At 49.4% G+C, this 16,020-nt stretch overlaps 1 protein-coding gene and 1 long non-coding RNA gene across 6 annotated transcripts in view; one reads left to right on the top strand and one right to left on the bottom strand.

Moving 5' to 3' along the window:
* Positions 1-961: 961 nt before the first annotated feature.
* On the bottom strand, positions 962-2,754 carry LOC116147393 (uncharacterized). The gene is made up of 3 exons (XR_004130945.2): positions 2,600-2,754; positions 1,516-1,710; positions 962-1,440 (listed from the first exon to the last, which is right to left on the bottom strand). It is a non-coding gene; the product is annotated as an uncharacterized LOC116147393 (long non-coding RNA).
* Positions 2,755-2,946: 192 nt separating this feature from the next.
* Positions 2,947-16,020, top strand: part of DNMT3B (DNA methyltransferase 3 beta) — a 37,069-nt gene continuing 23,995 nt past the window's right edge. For 4 of the 5 annotated variants that reach the window (XR_004130944.2, XM_031433989.2, XM_031433987.2 and 1 more), the window contains exon 1: positions 3,104-3,236. The gene's annotated coding sequence lies outside the window, so the exon portion shown is untranslated. Of the gene's footprint in view, positions 3,237-16,020 lie in introns of all 5 variants that reach the window. The other variant, XM_031433986.2, reaches the window with a different exon arrangement.

The following is a 16,020-nucleotide window of genomic DNA, read 5'->3' as shown; positions in this document are numbered from 1 at the left end:
CTGAGAATGGATGCTAGAGAAGAGGGTGTGGTGTGGGAGATGTATATGGCATGCCCTACCACCCAGTGAGAAGAGCACTGGACAGAGAGTTGGGCGAGCTGGGTGCCAACCCAGCCCACGCTGGCAGACCCACTGTGCTCCCCTTCAAATCCACATTCTGCAAGCCTTCCTCATTTAGATAAACACATCATGCATTGCCCAGGTGCTCAGGCTAAAATCCCAGGGGTCATCCTTGATGCCACTCTTCCCTTTACCCCCTGGAGGTATCAGTACCATGTAGCTCAACCTCTAAAATCTACCCCAAATCCAGTCACTTCTCTCCACCTCCTCTGTTCCCACCGTAGTCCAGGCCACCATCAGTCTTTCAGATCAGACACCAGCCTCCTCCCCATCAATCTCCTGACTCCCGTCTGTTTTAAACATCTGATTCAGATCATGGCTCAAATTGTGACATTCCCACCACGGCTTACCAGGTTCCACAAGACCTGGCCCCTCTCACATTTCTTCCCTGATCACTCCCTGTGCTCTGGCCACAGTGGCTGTCCCTCCCACATGCCAAGCTGGATCCTGACCTGGGTCTCCCCCTAGCTAGGTCATTCCAGTCTCCATTTTATCATCTTCCCAGATTTATTCACACCTGACATTCTCTTGTTTGTTCATTTATGTTTTTTTCCTGACAATCCCCAACCAGTATGTAAGCTTTGGACCTTCCTGTCTGAAATCCTAGCCAGATACCTGCCACATAGCAGGTGCTCAGCCAAGGTCAGGCTACATGGCTGACTCACTTCCCACAAGTCCTTCTCTGGGCCTCAGTCCCCTCATCGGAAGTGGGGCCCCCAATTCTCCTTGCCCTGACTCCTCATGGAGTGGATATGAGGCTCAAATGAGGTGAGGAATATGACCAATGAACTTTGCTAACTATGAAGTTCTGTGCCCTAGGGAAACATGCCACTTTTTTCTTTCACCCCCTTCTTCTGGTATTCACTCTGCTTCCCAAATGAGGACAGAGACCACTTGCTTTTTCAGACTGTGTATTTTTCCTCCCTGGAGTTAGGTGGTTTGCTGGCCCCAGAAATGTCTGCCATGTTCCAGAAAACCCAACTCTTTGGCATCTTAACTACACCTCCCAGGCATTCTTGGTGGTTGACAGACATCCTTTGCCACATGGGAGGTCTTAGCTTATGTATCAGAAAACAGAGACCCAGCAGCTCTCCCCACAGGTCCACCATATGTATTATCTTTCCTCTGAAGACATACCCCAGATGGTGGGGACAAGCCACAGGCCCTCTTGAGAGATCCTCTTCTTCCTGCACCAGCTGACTGGAACCCAATTTTGGATGTTTGTGCCAGAAGGCCACGGAGTTCCTGCCACTCACATGAGGCTTTCCTGGTTGCTGAGCAGATTTCACTTTCGTATCTTCTTAGCCTCTCTCTGGGTTCCTAAGTACAAGATCCAGTAAGTTTAGAAACTTTTGCAGCTTCCAGAGAACTTCCCGTTTACTCATTTGCAAATACCTGGTAAGACATGAAGGGAGAAAGCTGTGGTTTTATTCGGAGAGCTGGAGCCCAGGAGGCAGGAAACCCGTGTTCATTCATTCACTCAGCAAACTTGTACTGAACTCTTCTTGTAGGCACTAGAAATAGAGCTTAGTTTGAACAGAACAGACAGATGTGGTTTCTGCTCTCATGGAGTAGTTTATGTGTGTGTATCTGTAAAACAAGAAAAACAAGAAAAAGAAAGATGTGAACAAGGAAATATGCAAAACAATTTCAAAGAGCTCTAAATGCTACCAAGAGAATGAAATAGAACAGGAGTGAGGAGAGGGGAGACGGTTCAGGTGGGGTGGTCAGAAAAAGCTGCTCCAGAATGTGACCTTTTGAAAGAAAACTGAGATGAGAAGCTGGCCATGCAGAGATCTGGGCAAAGGATATCCTAGCAACATGCTTGATGTGTTTGAGGAACAGCAAAGAGGTGAGAAGGTTAGAGTGAAGTGAGACGGGAGAGGACAGGAGAGGACAGGAGATGCCTGGGACGGCAGGTAGGACCCAGCTCATATAGGGCCTTGTAGGCCATCATGTCATGATTCATTTGCTCTTTCATTTATTCAACACATTTATTGAGCATCTACTGTGTGCTGAGACACACTGAGACCCTGCCCTCACAGTATAATCCATGGAGTCACACAATAAGTAGGTAAACAAATACTGTATGTAAGTGTAAGCACCAGGTACAAGATATATTAGGAAGTACTTTTTCCGATAGTTCAATGCCCCTTTAAGGGCAGAGGCCGTCAAAACCTGCTAACAGAATGGGGCTTCTCCTTCGGGTGTTGACAGCTGTACCGAGAACCCAGACAGGGACCTGGTGGACTTCCCTCTTCTGCTCTTCCCCCCTCCCCTCAAGATGGCTGACAAAGGGCCATTAGGGTGGGAGGAAAGGAGGAAGGGCAAGTCCGAGGGTCCAGAGCCGGGCCACTGACTCGCGGGGGTACCACAGAGCCCGGGGGGCACTGTGGCTGGAGGTGGGGGGAAAGGGGAGACCCCGCTGCTGTGTGACTCGGGTTGGGGAGCTTTCTTCTCTGGGTCCCCGCATCCAGACCTGTGTGTCTGTGTCCGCGGTCCGGGTGAGGGTTGGGGGAAAGGGGCCCGGGGAGTAGTCTCGAGTGTTGAAGGGCGTCTGCAGGGTCCCCACGAAGGCCTGTTACCCGAGTGGCGATTTAACCGGCCGGGGGGCAGGGAGGCGGCGCCTGTGGAGGAGGGGCGAAGGGAGGCTCCGGAGTGATTTCAAATTTCCCTCGTCCCCGCCCCCCGCCCCCCGCGCCCGAGGCCCGGCTCTGAGTGGCTGCGGCGGGGGCGCCCCCGGGCGGGGGCGGGGCGAGTGCCGGGCCGGGGTTACAAGGGGACTCGGCACCGCCCCCTCCCCACCCACTCCTGGTGCCCCGTCCGGCCTGTGCCGCTTCCTCACAGCAGCCGCCCCCCGGCCCGCCGCCCGTAACCCGCGTGGACACCCCGAGCGCCCCCCGACGGACGCCACCGGCCCGCTGGCAGGCAGACGAGCGAGCGGCCGCGCCCGGCCGGCAGCGCGGGGGTTAAGGGGCCCAAGTAAACGTAGTTCGGCGATCGGCGCCGGAGATTCGCGAGCCAAGCGCCCAGCGCGGCCGCCCGCCGGCCTCCCGCCAGCCTGTCCGGACCCGCGGCTCGACCGCGGAGCCGCGCCCGAGCCAGGCTCTCGGCAGGTGAGCACCCGGTAGCCCCGGGGAGGCTCGCCAGTACGAGGACTCCGTGGGCTGGTGGGGGAGGGGACAGCGGAGGAGTCCCGGGACTGCAGGGAGGGATCCCGTGCCCGGGACCTCCTGTGGAGGAGGCTCCCATCGGGCTAGAGACTAGGCATGCTAGGGGAGGAGAGGTCCCCGGACCCTACTTAGGGGAAGCGGGCAAGGAAGACAAAATGGGCGGGGGTACGTGTCTTACAGAGGCGTGAGTGGAAGGGATACTTGTTATACTCATGAGACTCAGAGGAGGCGAAGGTTCGTCCCCAGGGAGGGGTACGGGCGGCCTTCCTGGGGTCTAAAGCCGAGGGGAGGAGGTGCCCCACTGGAGAGAAGTGGAACTCACGTGGAGGGGTATTCTTACCTGGCCTCGGCTTGAGAGCCAACCTCTTTGCGGGGGGCGGGGGCGGAATAGAAGAGAGTTCTGCCAAGGAGGTGGGCGTCCGTCCTTTATGACTTGGACGTGGGGTTCAGCCTAGGGACTTTTTTCCCTCTTTCCTTCCAGGTCTAGGAAAGATCTAGTGGGCGTGGATGCGGGCTTTCAGGTGGGCCGGGGTGTGCGCGCGTCCCGGGGGCGTGCCCCAGAGGACCGGGTTCGCGGGGTCCTCCCTAGATGAGCTGCGGGGCTGCCGGGATGCCCTCGAGAGTGGTGCCTCCTCCCCGTGCACACCTGGCCGGGAGGAGCCGGCCCGGGACTGCGCCTCCCTGCCGCGGCCGCGCTGCCTGCCCTGGGGGCTCACTTTCCATTTTCCCCTCTTCAAGAGTCAGGCTGAGCCCACTTCCCAAGCTTGCAAACTGAGGCCTGAAAACCTAGAACTACCTCCGTGCCCGTGTGATTTTTTTTGGCGAGGGAGGGTGGGTATTGAGTCCCACTCCACGGGGAAGAGAGTGGAAGCTGAGCCGGCAGCCTTAGCAAGTTAGCAACCGGGAGTTGGGCCTGGGTTTTCCTCACCTGTGCCTTGGGAAGGGCTGCAGGAGTTCCGGGCCCAGCCCCAGGCCTGGTCTCTACTCTGCCTTCTTCCCTTATCGTCCCTCGGGGTGAAAGAGGCTGGCTGGGCCTGTGCTTCCTCATCCCCCCAAGCTGATTGGTGAATGAATTAAAGAGAATTAAGGACAAGAGTGTAATTTCTGATTTTCTGCCTCCTGGTGTCGGGATGCTGTGAGTTTTCGCCAACTGGTGGCAATTATTTCGGGGAGCCAGGTCCCTGCGGGGGCCTTCACTTAGAGGGCCCAGGGCATTGATCTGCCTCTGCCCTCCTCCACCAGGACTGTTGTGGCTTCTTGCACCCCAGCCATTGGAATCCCCAGGTGCAGACTTGATTTGATTTTTTTTTCCCAGCGTTGAGATGATTCTGTTACAGGCCTGGCATACAGTAGTCCCTCAATAAAAGCTTACCGCTGTTGGCATCATAATCTAGAACGTGGGCTAAGCAGACTGTCCTTTTTAGAGGGACTCATAGGTCTTTGGCATGTGTTTAAATCTGTCCCTGTAAGACTTGTCCTCTGTGCCTTAGTTACTACATCTATGAAATAGTAACAATCATACTAATAACCCCAGGTTGTGTAAGAATGAAACCAGATTTTACTAGATTTAATCTCTAACCATCTATGTTCCTCAGATGTCCGATGGGGTAATAGTCCCTCGCATTAGGCTTTGGTAAGGACTCAATATGATAGTGCTTGGCATAGCAGGTGGTGAAGGTTGATGTTGTATTAACCAATAACCCCTTTTTAGGGTGGCCATTAATGAGGATTGGGATGAAGGGGGGCACCTCTGCCGGCCCCTCCTTTCCTGCCTTCCTCCACCAAGATATTCCTCTCAGCTATGAAAACTTTTCCAAATCATTGTCCTCGATTTGGGAGTTGGCAGGAAGGAGTGCCTTTGTTCCTTTTTGAAAGTAGCATGTTTTTATTTTATGGGTTGGGGCCATTTTTACACCTCCACCCCCCACCCATGTTTGGGGCCCTCCTTGAAGGTGTAATAGCAGAGCTAAGTGAGATCCTTTACCTTTCTCCGTTGAGGTGGAGAGGGCTGAGACAAAGGGGCCAGGGCCAGGGCCAGGGCCAGGGCCAGGGCCGGGGCTGGCTGCATCCTGCTCCCTAAAGCCATAGGCGTTACCCCCACCCCTTATGAAGTTTGCAAGGAGGGGAGGAGAGTATCTGGGAGCTGCAGGGGGCAAAGGGGAGGGGCAAGGGAGGTGGGATTGGGAGAGGCTGCTTCCCCTCCCTCCCTTCCTCCAGCCACGTGAGGCCTGCAGCCCTGCCCCAGGCTTCCTGATGTGGGGTTTGGGCAAGTTCTTCCCAAAACACTTACTCCAGGATTAACTTCTTTGTCTCAGACCTGCTCTTCTACCAGCTCAGACACTTTTTCCAGTTTCACCTGAGATGGTCCAAAACTCTCTGTCAAACACCATGGCCAGTGCCTGGATCCCTCGCCCTTGAGAGGTACAGGATTTCAGCTCAGGCATGCTCTTATACTGTGAGGTTTTTTTAAATCATGAATTTAGGGTGATTTTCAGTTTCTGGGTGGACCAGGGCTGGAGGAGGGAAGAATTCCTCTGGTTAGTTGACAGACCACCTACCCTCTTTGTAAAGTGATGGGCTGATCTCACTGGTCCAAAAATTTGCAGCTGATGGAACTGAGGCCCAGGGAGATCAATGTTCCTTGATGGTTAGTGCTTTTCAGAACTTTCACATCTGCCACTATCCCAGGACAGTTTGTCCCTCCGGGAGTGAGAAAGCCCAGTACAGGTGTTTGGACGTGTCTGGCTGTGGCTGGAGGCAAGTGGCCTGGTAAATGCAGAAGGAACCCACTCTTGGGGCTGCTATGGTTGATTAACCTTTCTGTGAAGTGGGTACAAGTACCCCCTGCCCCAGGAGGGATGTGTGGAGGACTGAATGGAATCCAGGGACCTTTTAGCTTAGCAAGCCTTAGGTGCTTTTTCACAAAATAAGTTAGATGGGGGCCCTAAGTGTTACAAAACTGTCATCCATGAGGAAGAGGCAATAGATTAGAGGGGCCTGGCCTTTGGGATCAAATCTGGTTTTATATTCTTCATTCCATTTACAAGCCAGGTGGCCTAAGCCTCAGTTGCTCCATCTGTAAAATAGGGATGCATTGTTGACCAGTTCCAGAGGATGTTCAAGTTTAAGTCAGTTGAGACAATATAGATTAAAACATGCACATATTGAGGATTCAATAAATGTCACCTTATGTAGTAAACACCAAAGTGTGGGCAACTGGTCATTATTTACTTCCTGAGAGAAGTGCAATCCTGGTTAGCATTCTTGAGATTTTTCTCAGGGAACGAGCAAAAAGAGGAGGACCTGCTTTGTGTAGGGAATTGGAATATTTCAAAACACGACTTTCATTGTGTTTAATACAAGTGGAATCAAATTTACCATCTTCAGATGCCAGAAAAGAATATCTCAGTTCCAAGGTAATCAGTATTTTGCTTTCATGTGGGGGCCTCTCATTTGCTTCTAGAAATGGAGAAAAGAGTAGAGGACCAGCTGCCCTTCCCAAGTGAAGGGATGAGAACCCAAGGAAAGCAGAGGAGCCAGGAAAGGTGGTTCATTTGGTGAAGTTCTCTTCGGGCACTGTGGCCACCTTTGGGGCATTTTGGGGAGCAGTGAAGAGAGATTCTTTGGAATCTGCAACCCCTGGCCTCTGCTCTTGCCCTTTCCCAGCTGGGCCTGACCAAGTTGTCACCTTACCTACAGAGATTTCCCTTCACACAGTGCAGTCTATGGGCTCTGACCTAGTGTAAACCTCTGCCTGTCATGTCCCTTCCCCAGCCACTTTTTAGTTTTGGGACTCCAGGACCAAACTTAAGGTTTTCAGAAAATGGTCTTTTACAGTTGATGAAATTTCTGGGAGAGCATTAGCTATTGAAAAATTCCGACGAGCAGGAAATTAAAAATGCATTTTCAAAAATGACTTGGTAATTGATGGGTGGGAGAGATATGTGGGGAGAACGTTCTTAACCAAGAAATTTCCTTCTTGGGACAGGTTGATGCTGACCAGGTGTGTGGGAGGGGCTCCTGGGGGAGGGAGGCCCCAAAGGGTTGGGGGCTGTTATCCTAAGGCTGAGGGAATAAAGTTCCTTGGATGATCACTTCCTTTGTTTTTTCTACTCTTTCTATAACCTTTATTAATCATATGTGGAGGCTCCTGGCCTGATAAAATTTTGACCATTTGTCCTTAGGTTTGTCCTGTTTTCTGTGTCCTCAGCTTCTGGCCACCCCTTGCATTTGAACTTTTGTCTTTTTATTTTGAAGAGTTCTTGTCCTATAAATTCCACTTGTAATGATGTCTTGTTTTTAATTTAAAAAGTTTTTTTGTAGTGGAGAAGGTAATTAGGTTTATTTTTTAATGGAGGTACTGGGGATTGAAATCAGGACCTCTTGCATGCTAAGCACGCACCCCACCGCTGAGCCCTTTCCTCCCCTCCATCTTGTTTTTCAGATACATCTTTTATCTCCCTGAGAAACTTAGTTTTAATGTTTAGTGCTCACTCTAATATTTGAGGTTTTTTTTTTTTAAATTTTTACTCTTTTTATTTTTCGTATTAAACTTCTGGACCTTATCTCCATATTTGAGAGGGTCCAGACAAGTCCGTGGGACTTGAAAACTGGAGGGTTGCTTTGTGGAACAGGGACGTGAACTTGTCTGAGGGTCTCCCAAAATCTGAAGGAAGTTCTCTGCTCTTTGTCTTATCTTATTCCCCAGAGCAGAGGCATCTCCGGTGTCCTACCCAGAGGTCTGGCTGCCAGAGAAGGGTCCTGGGGAGTTCTCAGTCTGGCGTCAATCTCTCCCCTCAAAATCAGGTCTCCTGTGTTGCAGACCGGGTGGAGAAGTGATTACCTCTAGAGCAGGCAGAGGAGGGGGACCTGCGGGGTATCTACCTATTTCTTTTCCCTCCCTCCCTGCATGCAGCTCCACCTTCTGAGGCTAACTGGGCTTCCTAAGCAGCATTTATTTCCAGTTGCATTTGTTTCCTGTTGCAAGTGTGCATGCTGGGTCCAGAGCTGGGGCCTTACACTGCACTCCAGCTCCTGGAGAAGGGATGATGATGCCTTCTTGGTTGGTGTTCCCAGGAGCCAGCCCAGCTGGGCCCCTGGCATCCTGGCTCAATGAGTGTGTGCTGTGTGACTTGAGCACAGCAGCAGAAGCAGGCCTTAGTCTGCCTGAGTGCCATGTAGCTGCAGTGCTGGAACCGAGAGGGGACTTAGAGGGTGAGCAGAAGGGAACCTGCTCACCTGGGACGCGGGGAGAAATGCAGTGTTGACTAGGCGAGATGTCTGAACAGGCAGATGCTGTCCGCAGGGATTTTCTGGGTGGTTCTGGGTTACATGGAGGCAGGGGGCACCTGGATAGGATTTGGAAAATTCAGAGCAAAGGTACCTAGGGGTGCGGGTGAAATCTTGTCTGCTTGAGCTCTTGGCAAAAGGTTATCTGTAGTGTGAGAGCAGTGCGGGTTTTGGGGGTGAGCCTGCCTTGTTATCTCAGCTGTCTTCTAGCTCTGCTGCCACCCAGCTCCTAACCTCAGCCCCACCAGGGGCTGTCTGCTGAGTGTGGTTCCTGAAGCACTGCAGGAACTCCTGCCTGATGAATGGGTCATGATGATTGGGTCAGAGTGGCCTTTCCCAGTGTCCTGTTCTGTCCTAGGATGTTATGTGTTAAACTGAAAGCACAGGACAAAGTAGCTGCTAAATATTAAATCTGATTGTCACCATTACTAAGGCCTCACAGCTAGCAGGGAGTGGAATCTGCATTGAAATGCTGTTAAAATTTCTTTGAGCCCTTTGCCTCCACCTGGTGTGGACCTGCACAACTGGCAGGATGCAGTTGGGTTAAGATGCTCTGGAGTGCCTGTCTGTGCTGACTGCTTTGGCCGCAGGCCTGATTCACCACTGTGTTGAGATATACAGACCCAAACCACTACCAGGTAACTGGATGTTTTTTCAAAAAGCAGTGTATGTGAGATATCATGGGCTTTTAAAAAGAGCCAATTTTAGTATCCAATTCCCTTTATTTTAACCTCACATAGTTACAGGTTTTTTTTTCTTGTGATGAGAACTTTCTACTTTAAAATACACAATATAGTGTTAACTTCAGCTCCCGTGCTGTACTTTAGATTCCGCAGGACTTAATTATCTAATAACTAGAAGCTGGTACCTTTTGATCACCTACCTTTCCCTGCTTTCCACACCCCTCATCCCTAGTTTTTCTTTGTATTTTGTCTTTTTCAAAAAGAAATAATACATAAGGACTTATATTCTGATTTTGGTAGAGATAATCTGTAAGTCCTCATGTTGAAACAACTAGGAATGCTGTCTAAATTTATTTGTGCAGAGCTTAAGCTCTAGAAAAGAAATCTAGGGGCTAGAAGAGAGAACTAGAAACGAGAAAACCCAAAGTAAGGGATGCTCAAGACCTTTAAGGAGAAAACCAATGAAACTTTTCAATAAGGTTGGCAGGCTTGTCCCAGCAGGTATGAACACTTTTTATAAAGCTATGGTGATTAAAAGGGAGGCAAGGGGTAAATACCAAAAAGAGAAGTGAGCCCAGAATCATCCCATGAATATAGGGGAACTTCATAAAAGAGGCAGAGTTGGGACCTACTAGTCATTAGAGGTGTCTGGCTTTCCTTACAGGGAAAAATGAGATCCCTACCTCATACCATACACAAATAAATTCAGATTGATTAAACTTGAAGGTGATTTTAAAAGGAAGATATTTCTTCCACAGCAGTTTCTGATTATAAAAGGAACATGGGGATATGGTCATCGTTCCTCCATAAGCTATTTTCCTGAAAGACCGAACTTTTTACAGTTAGAGAAAAAATGATACAGGAACGTGGCTTAATGGCATGTCAACAAATGCATTCACGAGTGGTATTGTCAGCAGACTTTTTCACTTACATGGCTTCATCTAGCAATAGCTGCCCCCTTTGTCTCTCAGTGGCCTCCCCAGTGTGGCTGCATGGAATCTAGTCAGTCTCCTATGGGTCATTTGTTTGCAGCTTTTGCTGTGACAAACCAGTGCCCATCTTGCACACCGATTTTGGTGAGAGCTCTGGGCTGAGTCAATTCCTAGCAGGAGAATCTTGGGTAACAGGATATGGACACTTAGCGTTTTAGATCATTCTATCAAGATTTCCGTCTTCAAGGCTGAATCAGTATCCCCACTGCATCGGTAGGTAGATAGGCTGAGATTTAAGGCATTGGCTGTGCAGGTGCAGTCTGCTGTGAGGGGCAGAGGTGAGGGGATGGCTTTTCGGAACATTGGTCCCTTTTCTTCCCTTACCCCCTTGGGAGAGGGCAGAGGGCTCTTTGGCTCTGGTTTTGCACAGGAATAGGCATGGCAGCTCCCAGAATCCTCTGCTCCTCACGATGCCCCACCCACTCTGGATCACCAGTGGCTTCCCTACACATTTGTACATCCTTCCCAGGATTTCCCAAATTGTAGGGGAACGGGACTGGTTGTTGGCATTTTGGTTACATAGGGTATAAAAATAGACTCTGAAATCCAGTTTAAAAAATCCAGTTTAAAGATTTCAGATCTTTCTGTATGTTTCTAGGTTTTTCTGTCAATTATCTAAATTGTTAATACTATATAATTTTATTACAGTCCGTTGACAGACATCCAAGTGTTAGTATTTTGCTGCTATGAGCAATACTGCAAGGAGCAGCCTCATAGCCAACTTTTTGTACTTGTCCAATTTGACCCCTGATGGGATCAATTCACAATAATTCTGGTAAATATGCCAAGGCCCAGCTATTACTGTACAATGACAATGGTGCATGTAGCCATGACCCAGAGGCACTGAGCAATTCTCCAAATGCCTTCTGAATCATCAGGGAGGAGGGGATGCTTCTCTTTGTGAGGCAGAGCTGGGAAGTCTGGCAAGACCGCGTAACCACACAGAATGCATAACCAACAGGTTTCAAAGTTTTGTCATCTACTTTGAGATCTTCAGCACCAACCACCCCTGGAATTAGGTGGGGTCACTTCATTTACAGACAATAAAACCAGGGGCTGGAGGAAAACATTGAGGGCTTTTTCATCCCTGCTTTCCTGGAATCTGATCTTTCCTAGAATTTAGTGGAGATTCCTGATCTGGCAAAAGCTCTGAACTGGGACCCAGGCAGGTGGGCTGTCTGTTTTCCACCTTCTTTATATGTACTGTCCCCACTGCCCCTGATGCCTGGGTGCCTCCCCTCCACTCACCTGGGAGAGGTGTCCCTTCCCAGACTTAACTTTTATAACTGTCCTTACTGCACTGTTTTTAAAATCTGTCTCCTGGATTCAGTCTCATTAAGTCCCTCTGGGAACCTGGACAAGGGATCTGCTAATCTGCTTTCTCTGAGATTGTTTACTCACCTGCAGAAGGGAAGGGGGATCATAAGAGTAGCTTTTTTTGTGAGGTAGATAGTGATTGCTCTGTCTCATCTCCACTCTGTTTTATGGGAACAGCTAAGAAAGACCTGAGCCGTCAAGGGAAGGAGTCAGGAATCTAATTTCCCACCCATACGCTGAGAAGGAAGTTTTTTCAAATGGGGAGGTGGGAGTATCTTCCAGTCTCTCCCTTTTTATTTCACCAAATCTGGGTGGACTAAGGGTTTGGCAGGGTTGCCCAAGTGCCCCCCCACCCCATTCTGCTTCTCCATCATGCCCACCATCCCCTCTGCCTACATTGTGAGTTTAATTAATGCAATTAACATTTCCAAGGTGCCGGGGAAATAGCTCTGCTCTGGTGCCAGCCTGGAGGAAATGAATGACATCACTTCTCAGCTTTATAGCTAGATTGGGGGGAGTCTCTGGGCCTCCCCCCTGATTCTAATTGGGGGTGCCGCCCACCCTTCGGTCTGCCACATTGCATTTGGACACGTGTGACCTGGTTCAGTCGGGACACAAGCACCCTGCACTAATGAGGCAGGACCTTGCAGGGAGAACCTTGCGGGTGAGCCCACCCTGCACCGCTGCCGACCCCCAAGTCACATGCTGGACCCCAGCCTCTGAGAAAGGGTCAGAGTTCACCTGCATCACGAGGTTGGACCACCACCTCCTGTGAAGGTAAACGCTCAGCTGGTGTATCATGTCTCTTAGCCATGTAGCTCCCCTAGACCCTGGGAGGGATGATGCATTGTTCATAACTTTTATCATTATCTTTTTGGGCACAGCAGATTCAGACACGTGCCCAGGACTGCCTAGGCATGAGTCTTGGCACTGCCACTTTGCTGGGTGACTTAATTAATTCATCTGAGCCTGTTGAAAGCAGGTTGATGAAAGGACCTGCCTGAGGATGGGGTGGGGTTGAGATGGTTGTATTGCCATTAGCTTACAGTAGGGACCTGGGAACTGTTACAGCAGCGAAGTGGCAAGGCACAGTTCTAAAGCCAGTGTGTCAGCTCCTCTGGAAAAATCCCTTAGGAAGATGCCACCGGAATCTGGGGAGATAACCCTGCCAGTTTATCCTCCAGCGCTAGAGTGATCGCTCCAGATAAAGCAGCTGGCTTGTGCTGGGGGCCACGTTATCCAGGAAATGCCAGTTTTGACTCATTAGAAGCCAGATTCATGAGGGAGATTTGTACCATTACAAACCAATCCCTAGTGCTAATTTCCTCCTGTTGCCAAAAGCATGTAGTTAAGTTTGTGTGTTCTTATTTAATTTCCCTGGACTATTTGGTTACTTTTAAACAAATCCCGTGGATCAAGTATGAATTATATTGCTTAACCTATCTGCCTCAGTTTGCCCATCTGTAAAGCAGGGATAAGTATATACCACATTTAAGGATTAAATGAGTTAGTACAGGTAAAGCACGGAAGAATGACTGGCATATATTAGTAAACACTGAAAAAAATGATCCGGTGAGGATTTGTGTATCCACATGCGGAGGGCCAGATTATTCCTTTTTGGAGCAGAGGCCTAGGAGAGAAGACTTTCTGGCTTTTGAGCAGTGGTTTTTTTTCAAACTTTTTTTATTGAGTTATAGTCATTTTACAATGTTGTGTCAAATTCCAGTGTAGAGCATAATTTTTCAGTTACACATGAACATACATATATTCATTGTCACTTTTTTTTTGCTGTGAGCCATCACAAGATCTTGTATATATTTCCCTGTGCTATACAGTATAATCTTGTTTATCTATTCTACATATGCCTGTCAGTATCTACAAATTTTGAACTCCCAGTCTATCCCTTCTCATCCCTGCCCTTGGCAACCACAAGTTGTATTCTATGTCTATGAGTCTGTTTCTGTTTTGTATTTATTTATTTATTTAAAGTTTCCACATACGAGTGATCTCATATGGTATTTTTTTTTCTCTTTCTGGCTTACTTCACTTAGAATGACATTCTCCAGGAACATCCATGTTGCTGCAAATGGCGTTGTGTTGTCGGTTTTTATGGCTGAAGAGTATTCCATTGTATAAATATACCACCTCTTCTTTATCCAGTCCTCTGTTGATGGACATTTAGGCTGTTTCCATGTCTTGGCTATTGTAAAGAGTGCTGCTTTGAACATTGGGGTGCAGGTGTCATTTTGAAGTAGGGTTCCTTCTGGATATATGCCCAGGAGCGGGACTCCTGGGTCATATGGTAAGTCTATTCCTAGTCTTTTTAGGAGTCTCCATACTGTTTTCCACAGTGGCTGCACCAAACTGCATTCCCTCCAGCAGTGTAGGAGGGTTCCCTTTTCTCCACAGCCTCTCCAGCATTTGTCATTTGTGGAGTTTTGAATGATGGCCATTCTGACTGGTGTGAGGTGATACCTCATTGTAGTTTTGATTTCTCTGATAATTAGTGATATTGAGCATTTTTTCATGTGCCTATTGATCATTTGTATTTCTTCCTTGGAGAATTGCTTGTTTAGGTCTTCTGCCCATTTTTGGATTGGGTTGTTTTTTTTTTCTTATTAAGTCATATGAGCTGCTTATCTGTTCTGGAGATCAAGCCTTTGTTGGTTTCATTTGCAAAAGTTTTCTCCCATTCTGTAGGTTGTCATTTTGTTTTACTTACAGTTTCCATTGCTGTGCAGAAGCTTGTAAGTTTAATTAGGTCCCATTTGTTTATTCTTGCTTTTATTTCTATTGCTTGGGTAGATTGCCCTAGAAGAACATTTTTGAGATGTATGTCAGATAATGTTTTGCCTGTATTTTGAGCAATGGTTTTTGAAGTCTGAAGTTGAAGTTTTGAATAAGGCATGTGGTAGGGAGACTGGGAGGGCTTCCAGGAGGGAGGGAGCTGTAGCAGCGCACATCTGGAGGCTGGGTTTGTTTGGCCTGTGTGTATAATGTGGACAGGAGAGGAGCTGTGCTGGGCATCTTTCAATCATGCAGGTTCTGGGCACAAGTGTATGTGCGCGCGCGCGTGTGTGGTGGCAGTAAGGCAGCAAGTGTAGTTAATGTCATTGCAAATTCAGGGTAATGAAAGCCACAGGGAAGGAATGTGTAACTCACTGAATTATGCCACTGGAAGTAGGAGTATTTTACCTGCCCAGCTCACCCCAGGGCCTCCAGGTAGCTGGCAACGCAGCTGGCTGGTTTTCTTCCCTGCATCTTCCTCCAGTGCCTGCGGCTCTGGTTCTGGTCTGGCAGGAGATTTTTCCTGAATGTTGAAGTCTGGCTTTGGGAAGGAGCTCTGCTCACTTGTCCATCCCTCCGGCAGGCGGGTAGACAAGTTGGCACTGCGGAGGCCCTGGGGAAGCCTGTGGTGGTTAGTCCTAGTTAATCATTGGCTCAGGTTGTGGGCTCCAAATGGGTCTGTCTAGTAGGGAGACTCTTGGTTGACCCAGTGGGGGGCTGTCTGAGGGAACCCTGGGTCCCCAGTGAGAGGGAAGTCTCTTGATTTCAGCCTCTGACCATCTCCTGTCTAGAAGCCCAGTCTGCCCCTTCCTCCTCCCCAAGGCTCCCCGTGGACCCTCCTGGTATCTTGCACCCCATAGCCGAGCCTCCCACTTAGTTCACTGGTTTGGCCTGAGGTGAAATGCTGGAAATTAATTATTACTTTGAACTGTACTCCAGCAGTTTTCCTGAGATACTGGTCACTTGGACTCACAGGAACTGGCCAGGCAGCCTGTTCTCCTGAGTCAGGGTTTGGGAGTAAAGGGTCTGAGAAGCAGCTGATAGGTAGGGCAGGCACTCCTCTGTTTCCCTGGGGCTGGTGAGATTCCTTAACAGGTGTTGAGAGAACAGACTAGGAACTTCGAGCCTGCACACCCTGAGGTGGTTAAATGCCACATTGTGCGATGTATCAGTGTATATACATTTATAACCCTGAGAGTGCTTCTTTAACTTGCTTGTTAAACCCAGGGAGCCTGTGAAAATGTTGATCCTGACTTAGTCGGTGCCTGAGGTTCTGCGGTTCTAACCAGCTCCCGGGTGATTCCATGGTCCCTGGGCCATGTGGGGGCTAGCAGAGGTCTAGAGATCTAGTTGCCCCACACCCACACCTGGGGCGATGGCCTGGAGCAGAGGATGGAATTGAGAACCCACATATTGCAAATCCGCCTGGGGGCGCTGCAGGCCTCATCAGATTAAGCCCCACGGCGCCCCCTGGTGGGTGTGGCGCCAGCGTCACCACTGCTGCTTGCAACCCTGTAGCCTAGGTGATGGTTCTGGAAGGTACCCTGGGAGGCTCCTGCGGGTCATCTGGCACCATGTGGTGAATTGCCAAGATGAGGAATAGGGGCCACAGTGCTCAGTGTCCATGGGTAGCCATTTGCTGGGGAAGCTTTTCCCAAG

Source organism: Camelus dromedarius, chromosome 18 (genome assembly GCF_036321535.1).
Source record: "Camelus dromedarius isolate mCamDro1 chromosome 18, mCamDro1.pat, whole genome shotgun sequence".
Classification (NCBI taxonomy): domain Eukaryota; kingdom Metazoa; phylum Chordata; class Mammalia; order Artiodactyla; family Camelidae; genus Camelus; species Camelus dromedarius.
Note: the sequence above shows the minus strand (reverse complement) of the source record. Positions and strands in the feature narration are given on the sequence as shown.